Source organism: Solanum stenotomum, unplaced genomic scaffold, assembly GCF_019186545.1.
Source record: "Solanum stenotomum isolate F172 unplaced genomic scaffold, ASM1918654v1 scaffold37307, whole genome shotgun sequence".
In the NCBI taxonomy this organism is placed as follows: domain Eukaryota; kingdom Viridiplantae; phylum Streptophyta; class Magnoliopsida; order Solanales; family Solanaceae; genus Solanum; species Solanum stenotomum.
Genome location: NW_026034357.1, coordinates 133,946 through 144,581, shown reverse-complemented (window position 1 = coordinate 144,581; position 10,636 = coordinate 133,946). Strand labels below are relative to the sequence as shown.

The 10,636-nt window shown below is 42.1% G+C and overlaps 1 protein-coding gene and 1 long non-coding RNA gene across 2 annotated transcripts in view; both read right to left on the bottom strand.

Moving 5' to 3' along the window:
* The window catches only part of LOC125852586 (disease resistance protein RUN1-like), a 47,735-nt gene that overhangs the window by 13,832 nt on the left and 23,267 nt on the right, over positions 1–10,636 (bottom strand). The window lies entirely within an intron of this gene.
* Positions 4,315–6,737, bottom strand: LOC125852587 (uncharacterized). Its single transcript, XR_007445028.1, has 3 exons — positions 6,624–6,737; positions 6,098–6,175; positions 4,315–4,867 (listed from the first exon to the last, which is right to left on the bottom strand). It is a non-coding gene; the product is annotated as an uncharacterized LOC125852587 (long non-coding RNA).

The window sequence follows — 10,636 nt, the reverse complement described above, 5'->3', positions numbered from 1 at the left end:
GGGCCATCTGAATACTAGAGTGGTAGCTGTTGTTGTACGCAAACTCCGCCAAAGGCAAGAACTGGTCCCACTGACCTCCAAAATCCATAACACAGGCCCGCAACATATCCTCAAGGACCTGAATAGTACGCTCTGACTGACCATCCGTCTGTGGGTGAAATGCTGTGCTAAGGTGGACACGGGTGCCCAACTCCTCCTGAAAAGCCCTCCAAAAGCTGGAAGTGAACTGTGAACCTCGGTCTGAAATGATAGCAACAGGCACGCCATGAAGACGGACCACCTCCCTAATGTAGATACGAGCCAACCTCTCGGCACTGAAAGTAGTATGAACAGGAAGGAAGTGTGCTGACTTGGTCAATCGATCCACGATGACCCAAATGCTGTCAACACCTCTAGAAGTCCGAGGCAACCCCACAACGAAGTCCATAGTGATACGCTCCCACTTCCACTCCAGAATGGGTAATCTCTGGAACTCGCCACCAGGCCTCAAATGCTCGGCCTTTACCTGCTGGCAGCACAAGCAACGGGAAACAAAGTCAGCAATATCTCTCATCATGCCACTCCACCAGTAATGCTGCCTCAAATCACAATACATCTTCGCTGTGCCCGGATGGATAGAGTATCTAGACTCATGAGCCTCAGAAAGTATCAACTATATCAAATCTCCAACTCTCAGAACACAGATGCGGCCGGCGAATTTCAACACTCCATCAGGATCTAAGGTAGCTTGGCCACCATCACCCGCTAACACTCGATCTCTAAGGGCCACCAAGGTATCATCCTCAAATTGGCAATCACGGATCCTATCAAGCAAAGAAGACTGAACTCCCATAAAGGCCAAGACGCGTCTAGAATCTGAGATATCCAACCGAACCATGCTATTAGCTAAAGACTGAATGTCCAAAGCTAAGGGTCGCTCCTCAACAGATAAGAAGGCTAGACTACCCATACTCACCGCCTTCTAGCTCAAGGCGTCCGCTACCACATTACATTCGTCTTGCCCGGATGATAGAGAATAGAGAGGTCGTAGTCCTTCAGGAGCTCAATCCAACGACGCTGCCTCAAATTAAGGTCTCTTTGGCTCATGATGTACTAAAGACTCCTATGATCGGTATAGATCTCACATCGAACTCCATACAAGTAGTGCCTCCAAATCTTAAGCGCGAAAACTATCGCCGCCAACTCCAAGTCATGAATAGGGTAGTTGCACTCATGGATCTTAAGCTGCCTCGATGCATAAGCAATAACCCGGCCCTGCTGCATCAATACACAACCCAAACCAACGCTGGATGCATCACAATAAACTGTGAAGCCCCCGCCCTCAACTGGAAGAGTCAATATAAGAGCGGTGGTTAATAACTCCTTGAGCCTCAAAAAGCTCGCCTCACACTCCTCTGACCAAACAAAGGAAACATCAACACGAGTCAATCGAGTCAACGGGGCTGCAATAGTAGAAAAGCCCTTAACAAAGCGTCTGTAGTAGCCTGCTAGTCCGACGAAGCTCCGAATCTCAGTAACTGAGGTAGGCCTAGCCCAATCACGAATAGCCTCAATTTTCGCTGGATCTACCATAATGCCCTCCTAGGATACAACATGCCCCAAGAACGCTACAGAGTCTAATCAAAACTGGCACTTTGAGAACTTGGCATAAAGCCGCTGATCTCTCAAAGTCTGGAGCACAATCCTCAAATGCTGCTCATGTTCACTCCGGCTTCGCGAATATACCAGTATGTCATCAATGAAGACAATAACAAATAAATCAAGGTATGGCCTGAACACACGTGTCATCAAGTCCATGAAGGCAGCAGGGGCATTAGTCAACCCAAATGACATCACCAAGAACTCATAATGGTCATAACGGGTCCTAAATGCAGTCTTAGGGATGTCTGCTGCCCTAATCCTCAGCTGATGGTACCCGGACCTCAAATCAATCTTAGAAAACACAGTGGCACCCTGAAGCTGATCAAACAAATCATCGATACGAGGCATGGGGTAACGGTTCTTCACCGTCACCTTGTTCAGCTATCTGTGGTCAATGCACATCCTCATAGTCCCGTCCTTCTTCTTCACAAACAGAACAGGAGCACCCCAAGGTGACACACTCGGACGGATGAACCCCTTACCTAAGAGATCCTCTAACTGCACACTGAGCTCCCTGAGCTCTGCAGGAGCCATCCGATAAGGGGGAATAGAAATAGGACGGGTGTCGGGCTCCAAATCTATGGCAAAATCAATGTCACGATCTGGAGGTAAGCCAGGTAGGTCTGTAGGGAACACATTTGCAAACTCTCTAACCACAGGAACTGAGTCAACTGAAGAGTCCTCTCTACTCACATCTCGCACATAAGCCAAATAAGCTAAACACCCAAAAGCAACCAACCGTCTAGCTAGCATAAAAGAGATGATCCCTGTCGGTGTGTGACTATAAGCACCCTGCCACAACACTGGGGAAATGCCAGGCATGGCTAAAGTAACGGTCTTGGCGTAGCAATCCAAGATCGCATGGTAGGGAGATAACCAGTCCATGCCCAGAATCACATCAAGATCAACCATATCTAGCAGAATAAGGTCAATTCTAGTATCACAACCCTGGATAGTCACTAAGCAAGATCGCAATAGCTGATCCACTACTAAGGACTCACCCACCGGGGTCGAAACATAAACTGGCTCTACCAAAGACTCAGACCTCATACCCAATCGAGGAGCAAAATAAACAGATACATACGAGAATATGGACCCGGGATCAAATAATACTGTAGCAGGCTGATGGAATAATAAAAGCGTACCTGTGATAACATCATCAGATGCCTCAGTCGTCGCCATCGTTGGGGCTGCGTAGAAATGGCCCTGAGCACCTCTGCCCGATGCATCTGATCTACCACCTAACCTGCCTCCCCGAGCTCCGCCTCTGGTACCCTGTCGGCTGTCCCGACGACCCTGGTCCTGACTACCACCTCTAGCTAGAGGGGAAACTGCTGAAACTGGTCTAGGTGCAAGGGGAGCTGGTACAATCGCTCCTCGCCCTCGCCGGGGGCACTCTCTGGACCAATGGTCAAGCGCACCGCAATCAAAACACCCCGAAGCTGAACGCCCTGAAGTAACCCGACCGCGATAGGAAGGGAAAGAATCTGATCCCCTCGAACATTGGCCCGTACTAGGACTACCCTGGTGATGCTGACCTCCCTCAGAAACAGGTAATGCCACCTGAACAAGCCGACTGGACTGACCCTGCTGGAACCTCTGGCGGGGCCTATCATAGGAGTCTATCCCTCTAGTCTGGGACCCGTTGTAGCTGCCCTGGTAGCGTGCCCTCTTATCGCTGCCCCCTTGGGCCTCGCGATGAATATGCTCCATGGATCGGGCATGGTCGATCACATCAAGAAATGAATGGCCTGCCGAAACTAAATGCTCTGTGTAGACCCTCAGACGGTACCGCAACCCACGTACAAAACAACGAACTCTCTCCTCCTCCGTGGGTAGGATCATGGTAACATGTCGAGATAACTCATGGAACCTCATCTCGTACTCTGAGACGGTCATAGGGCCCTGCTTCAATCTGGAGAACTGATCACGAAGCCTATCCCTGACGCTCCGTGGCATGAACCGGGCCAAGAAAGCCTCTGAGAACTCACTCCAAGATACAAAAGGCAATCCAGCTGGCCTGGACTCTCGATACGAACGCCACCACTGCCTGGCTGGCCCACAAAATTGATGAGCAGTGAAGTCGGCTCCTCCTGACTCCAAGAGGCCTAATGACTGTAGTTGCTCCTGATAAGTGAGCTGGAACTCGTAGGCATCCTCCCCAATCGCCCCTGAGAATATCGGCGGTGCCAACCTCTGGAATACCCCGAGCATCTTCTGCTCGCGCAGTGGCATCTCCCCGTCCTTTAAGTCTGACACGACAGCCACATAAACTGGTAGCGGCTGAACCTCTGGTGCCGCTGCGGCAGGCTGATCCTGCGGCGCTGGAGCTGGTGCTGCTGGGACTGGTGTTGGTGCCTGTCGTATCTCCCCAATAACTGCTAGTATCTGAGTCAGCAGAGCATGAAGATCAGGAGCTGCAGCTGCAGCTGATGCAGCTGGTGGCTGGGATGGCCCCGGCCCCACCGGCTGTGGAGGTACATATGCTGCCTGAGGCTCCTCCTCCCTATCTCGGGCTGGTGCTACGGCCCTGCCTCGATTTCGGGGTCGGTGTCTACCCCAAGCTGAGGTTCTGCCTGCAGACTCGGGTGCGCCACCCCTGGCCGCGCCACCTCGCGAGCGAGCCATCCTGCGAAAGAGTGAAACAAGTGAGATTTCCAGAAACCCATAAGACACACACTGCACGAAAGCGAAACAAAAGAGGAAATTTTCCTAAGGACATCCTGTAGCCTCCCGAAGATAAGTTACGGACGTCTCCGCACCGATCCGCAGGACTCTACTAGACGTTAGCTCTGTACAAGTGAGACCAATAAACCTGGGGCTCTGATACCAACTTGTCACGACCCGATTTCTCAAGTCATGATGGCACCTACTATAACCCACCAGTAGGTAAGCCAACCCGTAACCCGGAACAACAAGTAATGGGTCTGAGGGTAGAAACTAAACAAGAGAAGGCAAATAACAATATAAACAGGCGGAAGCAAACCAAAAACATATATACAAATAAAGATCCCTCCCAGAACCTGGAAGTCACTGGTACAGAGCTACTAACAAAATGAGTACAAGTCCCAAAAGTGGACAACAGAGACTGGACTGTCTCGAAAGGTAAAAGACAAGTCTATATATACAGATGGAGACTGAAATAGTACAAAACGTCGTGTGCTCACTCCCGTCTCCGGATCAGTCTGCTCCAAGCTCGATCAACGCTGGCTACTAGTGCCCGGACCTGCATCACGAAATAGATGCAGAGCGTAGCATGAGTACCAAAACAACAGGTACCCAGTAGGCATCATAGGCCGACTGAACTTGAAAAGTAAAGGCAATATGAAAAGAAGGAATACGCAAACCGAAGTCAAGAACGAAAATCTAACTAACAATGAAATGCACACGAGTGTACAAAGAACTAACTAAAGTAATCTATAAGCTAACTACACCTAACTGGACCCCCATAAGCCCAGAAGGTACACTCGTGCGCAAGTTAAATAAAAACCCGAACGGACCCCCATAAGCCCGACGAGTACACAGAATAACTATAACTAAAGAGAATTGCATAAAAGAACCCAAGAACGAAGAACATCGAACCAGAACCTCAACCCTAATTAGTAGAATCTGACAGCACTGAGGCCGGACCTCGAACCGGATGCTCAGCAGAAGTACCCAAGTAACCAATCACAAGTATCAAGTATAAGAGGCCGGAACTCTAACCGGATGCTCTATATAGGTGTCTGAGCAATAGAGGCCGGACCTTAAACCGGATGCTCTATATAAGTATCTGGGCAATAGAGGCCGGACCTCAAACCGGATGCTCTATATAAGTGTCTGGGCAATAGAGGCCGGACCTCAAACCGGATGCTCTATAAATGTGCCAATGTAGCTGCTGAAAGAGTCCCAATTGATCCATACTCATAAATATCTGTGGAACGCCGTCCACACATAGCCAATCAATGAAAGTCCTTGGAACCAAATCGAAAATCAAATTAAAATCGCGAAGTAGAACTAGTGTCGCCGATGTAACTCGTGAAGCCGTAACATCGAAGAAAATAAGGATAACTATAGTCGGAGAGAGAGTATCGCTTAACTAAGACCCAAACTATCAGACTCAAGTCTGCTACACCAGTCTACAAGGATCTAAGCCGACCGAGCGACGTCGGGGCAAAACTAAGGCCTATTGGATCCGAATAATGTATTTCTAAGGCAAGCCCTAGTCAAACCTAAACTAAGGCCCAACATTCTTCAAATAAACAATAATTAAGCATGCAAGCACTCCACATAGCGAGGAGGGTCCGTTAATAACACAAAGCATGCTCACAGTTACCGGATAATTCCCGAAATAGGCCTAAAACATGATTTCTTAACACCTATGCAAGATTCAATGACTACCCAACCCAAATCCCAACTAATCAACATGCATTCACATTCTCGAGCTCAATCTAAGAGAGGGAAAACCGTAGCCTACCTTAAAGCCGATCACACGCGCTCCAAAATCACTCCTCCGGAGATTTTCCTTTCCGAAAGGTCTCGAAACGCTTCCCCGCTATCAAAAATAGTATCACAACGTTAATACGGTCGTTTAGACACCAAAATCACAACAAACAGAGACGGGTCAATTTTGGAGTCAAAACGGGAATCGTGGGACCCACACAGAAAATTCCGAAATTAACCCCAAAAGTGGGTCCTAACCAGTTCCCCCAGCTCATTTCCCATAATGGGACACAATTCGGGGCTCGGGAACAACACAATACCAACATACAACTAAAACCCAAATTTTCTCAAAAATCGAAATGGGACAGCAGTGTATTTACCAAAAACGAGCGATCTACAGTAAAATCTAACAACACCACAATGTTCTCCTCGAAAAACCACTCAAGATAGCCTCAAAAATCACCAAAATCGGATCTAAAATGGCTAAGAAAACAAGTCTCAAAATTTCCAAAATCAAGTCACAAAAAGAGGTCTGGCAGCAGGTATTTTTCGAAAATTACCTCAAACGGGGACTCCAAATCACTATCCGAGCTCACCAACACGTTGCCCTCGAAAAATCTCACAACTTAGCCTTTTGGATCACCCAAATCGGTTGAGAGATGAGAGAGTTATGAGGGTTTGAAGTTTTGGAAAATGTTGCTGATAAATCTGCATTTATAGCAGATTTTCTGCAACTTTTTTTTTTCCAAAATTAGAAACTCCGACGGGGTGCTCCGATCTCGTTCGGAACCCCGTGTATGCAAACGAGATATGCAACCATACCAAATTCGACATTCCAGTCTCAACGGCGCAGTCAAAATTTCCATCAGAGGTCATTTCGATAAAAAGTGGGTCCCACTTCCAAAAGTCATTTTAAGTCAAAACCCACAAAAGGGCTCGGAAAGATATCGAAAACCTCCAGACACAAAATAAGGGTCAATCTAGACCAAACTCGACATTCTGGAGCTAACCACGCTGACGGAATTCTCATCCGAGCGCGTTTACTCAGAATGTTGACCAAAGTCAACCTTATGCCAAATTTCTAAGGCTAAAACGCCTAATCGCACCGACTCACACTGAAAACCTCGAGAGTCATGACGACCATGTTACTAGCCTAAAATGACCCTTTCGGAGCTGATGGAATCGTCAGAATTGGATTCCGATGTCATCTTCTTGAACTTTTGATCGAAAATGATCGTTCAAGGTTCATATGCTCCGAAACACAAAAACTCGCACCAAGACCAAACGAACAACCAAGTGACCGAACCGTCAGTCCCAGCAAGTCATAAATGACTTGGGATCGCTATAGGAACGCTCTAAACGATACACAGAAGGCAAGACACAGAAATGACCAAGAGGGTCATTACATCCACACAATTGCCTTGCATTTTCTTAAACTTGAACCATTTGGTAAAGGTGAAGCTTTATATGCTACTCCCCCATATGTGTAGTAACCTTCAAATGAAATAGTATTATGGTTAAATTTGTAATGAGATAATTTGAATTTTTGTTTTTCCCCGGAAATTTAGGTGTTTTTACCTCTACAAGTTAGGAGTAAGGTCTACGCACAGTTGTAAGATTTCACTAAATATGTTATTGTATTTATGATTTGTTTTAAACAATAAATTTCAAACAAAATAAATCTTAAAACTTTGTGCCTATTCAAACACTGCTATATTTAAATAGTTATGTACCATCAATGCCCTTCAAAATGCGTGGACTAGTAGAGTTTCTTGAAACTTTAAGAATTTCAGCTCGTGAAGCTAGTAAACCATAGTTCAAATAACTGCATAAAAAAAAGGTTAATTTCATGTATAGTAGTGGAGTCAGAATCTTAGATTCAATATATAAAGAAGTAAATTCATGAAGTGAGAATTGTCCGTGACCATATATCAAGAAGAAAAAAAAGCAAGTAAGCTTATAAGATCCAAGGAAATGCAAAGATAGAATACAAGGAAGATAATAAATACAATCAAAGTGTAAACAAAAAATATGTCTATATATGATTAAAAAATCATATTACCTGAATTAAGGATTTAAGGTTGCTGAAAAGTGTTGGAATTGTCAAAATGCCAAAGATCAACATAATTGGTTTATATATATAGTACTACAAAAAAAGAAAAAAAAAAGTGGAATCCAACAAATTTGTCTAATTAAGAAAAGTTTAACGTGAAACGTGTCCTAATTCTACTAGCCCAAAATGCTAATCGCTACTTTTTAATCATTCTAATCAACATGTAACGCATGGGATTTTTCTTAAACCTTTAGAGTGAAATAACTATGTATCTATATAAAATGAGGGGATCATTTTATCCCTTTTTAGAGGTCTTAAAGTCCAGCAATGTTAATGAAGAACTATCGCTTGATAGGGAATATGCTAGTCGGCATATTTTAACACGAATTTGAGTTGATCGATTTAGAGGGTTTTCAGATATTATAGGCGGACCTAAGAAAGATAAATGATTAAACATTATATGTATATAATATGGCTCATTGCAATTTTTATTTTTTGAAAATTGTTGTTTAACACCTAATTAATGTGGTCTCGTTTCATGATTAGTGGTTCTTTTATTATTTTATTATACACTAAGCATGTGATTCATGAAGTGGAATCATGATTGGGAAATTTTTTACTTAATGTATCTGTCATGATTAAATATTTTATATTTAAATGAAAACGACAGTTTTAACTTTAAAGAATTAGCTTTCCTAGAAAAATGTTGGATTAATAATATATATTTCAAATTTGTTGAGTAGTATTTGTCATAGAGTACTCAAAAGGCACCCAAAGCATCAAGTCATCAACTAATGATTTAATTTAAGAGAAAAGACATAAAGTCACTACTGAAGTTGTCTCGAATTTTCAAAAAAACACTTTAACTTTGTGGGTGTCCTATTACCCCATTAAACAATTTAAGAGTGTTATAAATATCTCACTTTTCACCCAACCTCAATTGCAAGAAAAGAAGTGCAATCACGCACCAATTGTTGTTTGCCACGTATTAATTTTTTAAAATTTTTAATTTTTAGTTTAATTTTCATTTTCAATTTTTCCTCTTCAACCTTCATTCCTCTACACGCCCCAAATGAAGAGAGGAAGCGTGAAAATTTTAAATCCTCTTTCATTTTCAATTGAAAATGAACCTAAAGTAGCAGCCAAAAAATCTCCATTTTTCTTTTTCAATTTGAATCTTCTTGCTTCTTCAACCTTTATTCCTCTAAAGTAGCGGCCATTGCCGCCTTCGACGTACTCCATGATGCTTTCCTGTTATAGCACTATTTTCGCTTAAATCATCACTAAAGCAAGGTAATGAAGTTTTATATTCAAACCAAAGATAAAAATAAAAATGGAATTTTATAGTACTCTCTAATCAATCGAATAATGGAGTTCAAATTTATTTTATTTTTATAAAAAAAGAGGATAAACGAAGTTAAAGAAACAAAGAAAAGCAAGAGATAAGAAAAAAAGTGATAAAAATGGATTAAGTAAATGGATCTTCTAAGTTGAAGAAGATAAAGAAAAGGTTAATGGGTTGTTGAATTTGGGTGAAGAAGTTAATGGAAAAGAATGAATTAAGAAAGTTAAAATTAAAAAAATAGAAGTAACTAAAAGAAAATAATATTTCTAATTAAATAAATGTTAAAATAAATATTTATTTATTTTTTGGCTTGACTCACGCCCCAAATGGAGATTGAACCACACTCTCCTACCACCTAGGCTCATAATGGGACAATAAATTCATTATAAATAAGAATAATGGGGTAATAGGACCTCCGCAAAGTTTAAGTGTCTTTTTAAAAATTCGGGACAACTTTAGTGGTAACTTTATGACTTTTCTCTTAATTTTATCTTCTTTATTATATAATTGCTAAATATGTAGAATGTCACGTATGACGTATGTATCTATTTATTTAATTTTATATAAATTTAAATAATTATTTATATACGTCCAAAGTTAGTAGGCCTTAAATATCAACTAATGTCAAATTACAAAGCACGTTTATGTATTAGGTATTTATTTAACCTCTATGTGGATTCACTTTGTGCCATACTCAAAATTGCTTTGAATATATAGTCTTAAGATTGTTAACAAAAGTATCTTGAATGAAAATTGGATATTTGTTTTTAAGTTTGTTGACTAGAGTATTAGTCAAAGAATTCGAAGATATCCTAGAATTAATTTATTGACAAACTTTACCAAAAAATGAAGAATTGTTTAACTTAAAAAAATTAAGTGAAAATGAATTTTAATTAAATAACTCATGTCCTAGAAATTAAAGATAGATACTACTCCTTAGTTGTTGACAAATATTTGTTAACTTTTAGTGAAATTTCCACTAATGGACTGAAATAGCTGACCAAAGAGAAGGACCTTAATTTTCTATGCACAAAACCTAAATTGGGAAAAATACATTTGCATTTAATCGTTACAATACTCTTCTCCATTATATTCAAACACAACGTTAACTTCCAAATACTTTTTTATTTTTTCTTCAAATATCACATATAATTAAACGTCTGCTTAAACTACTT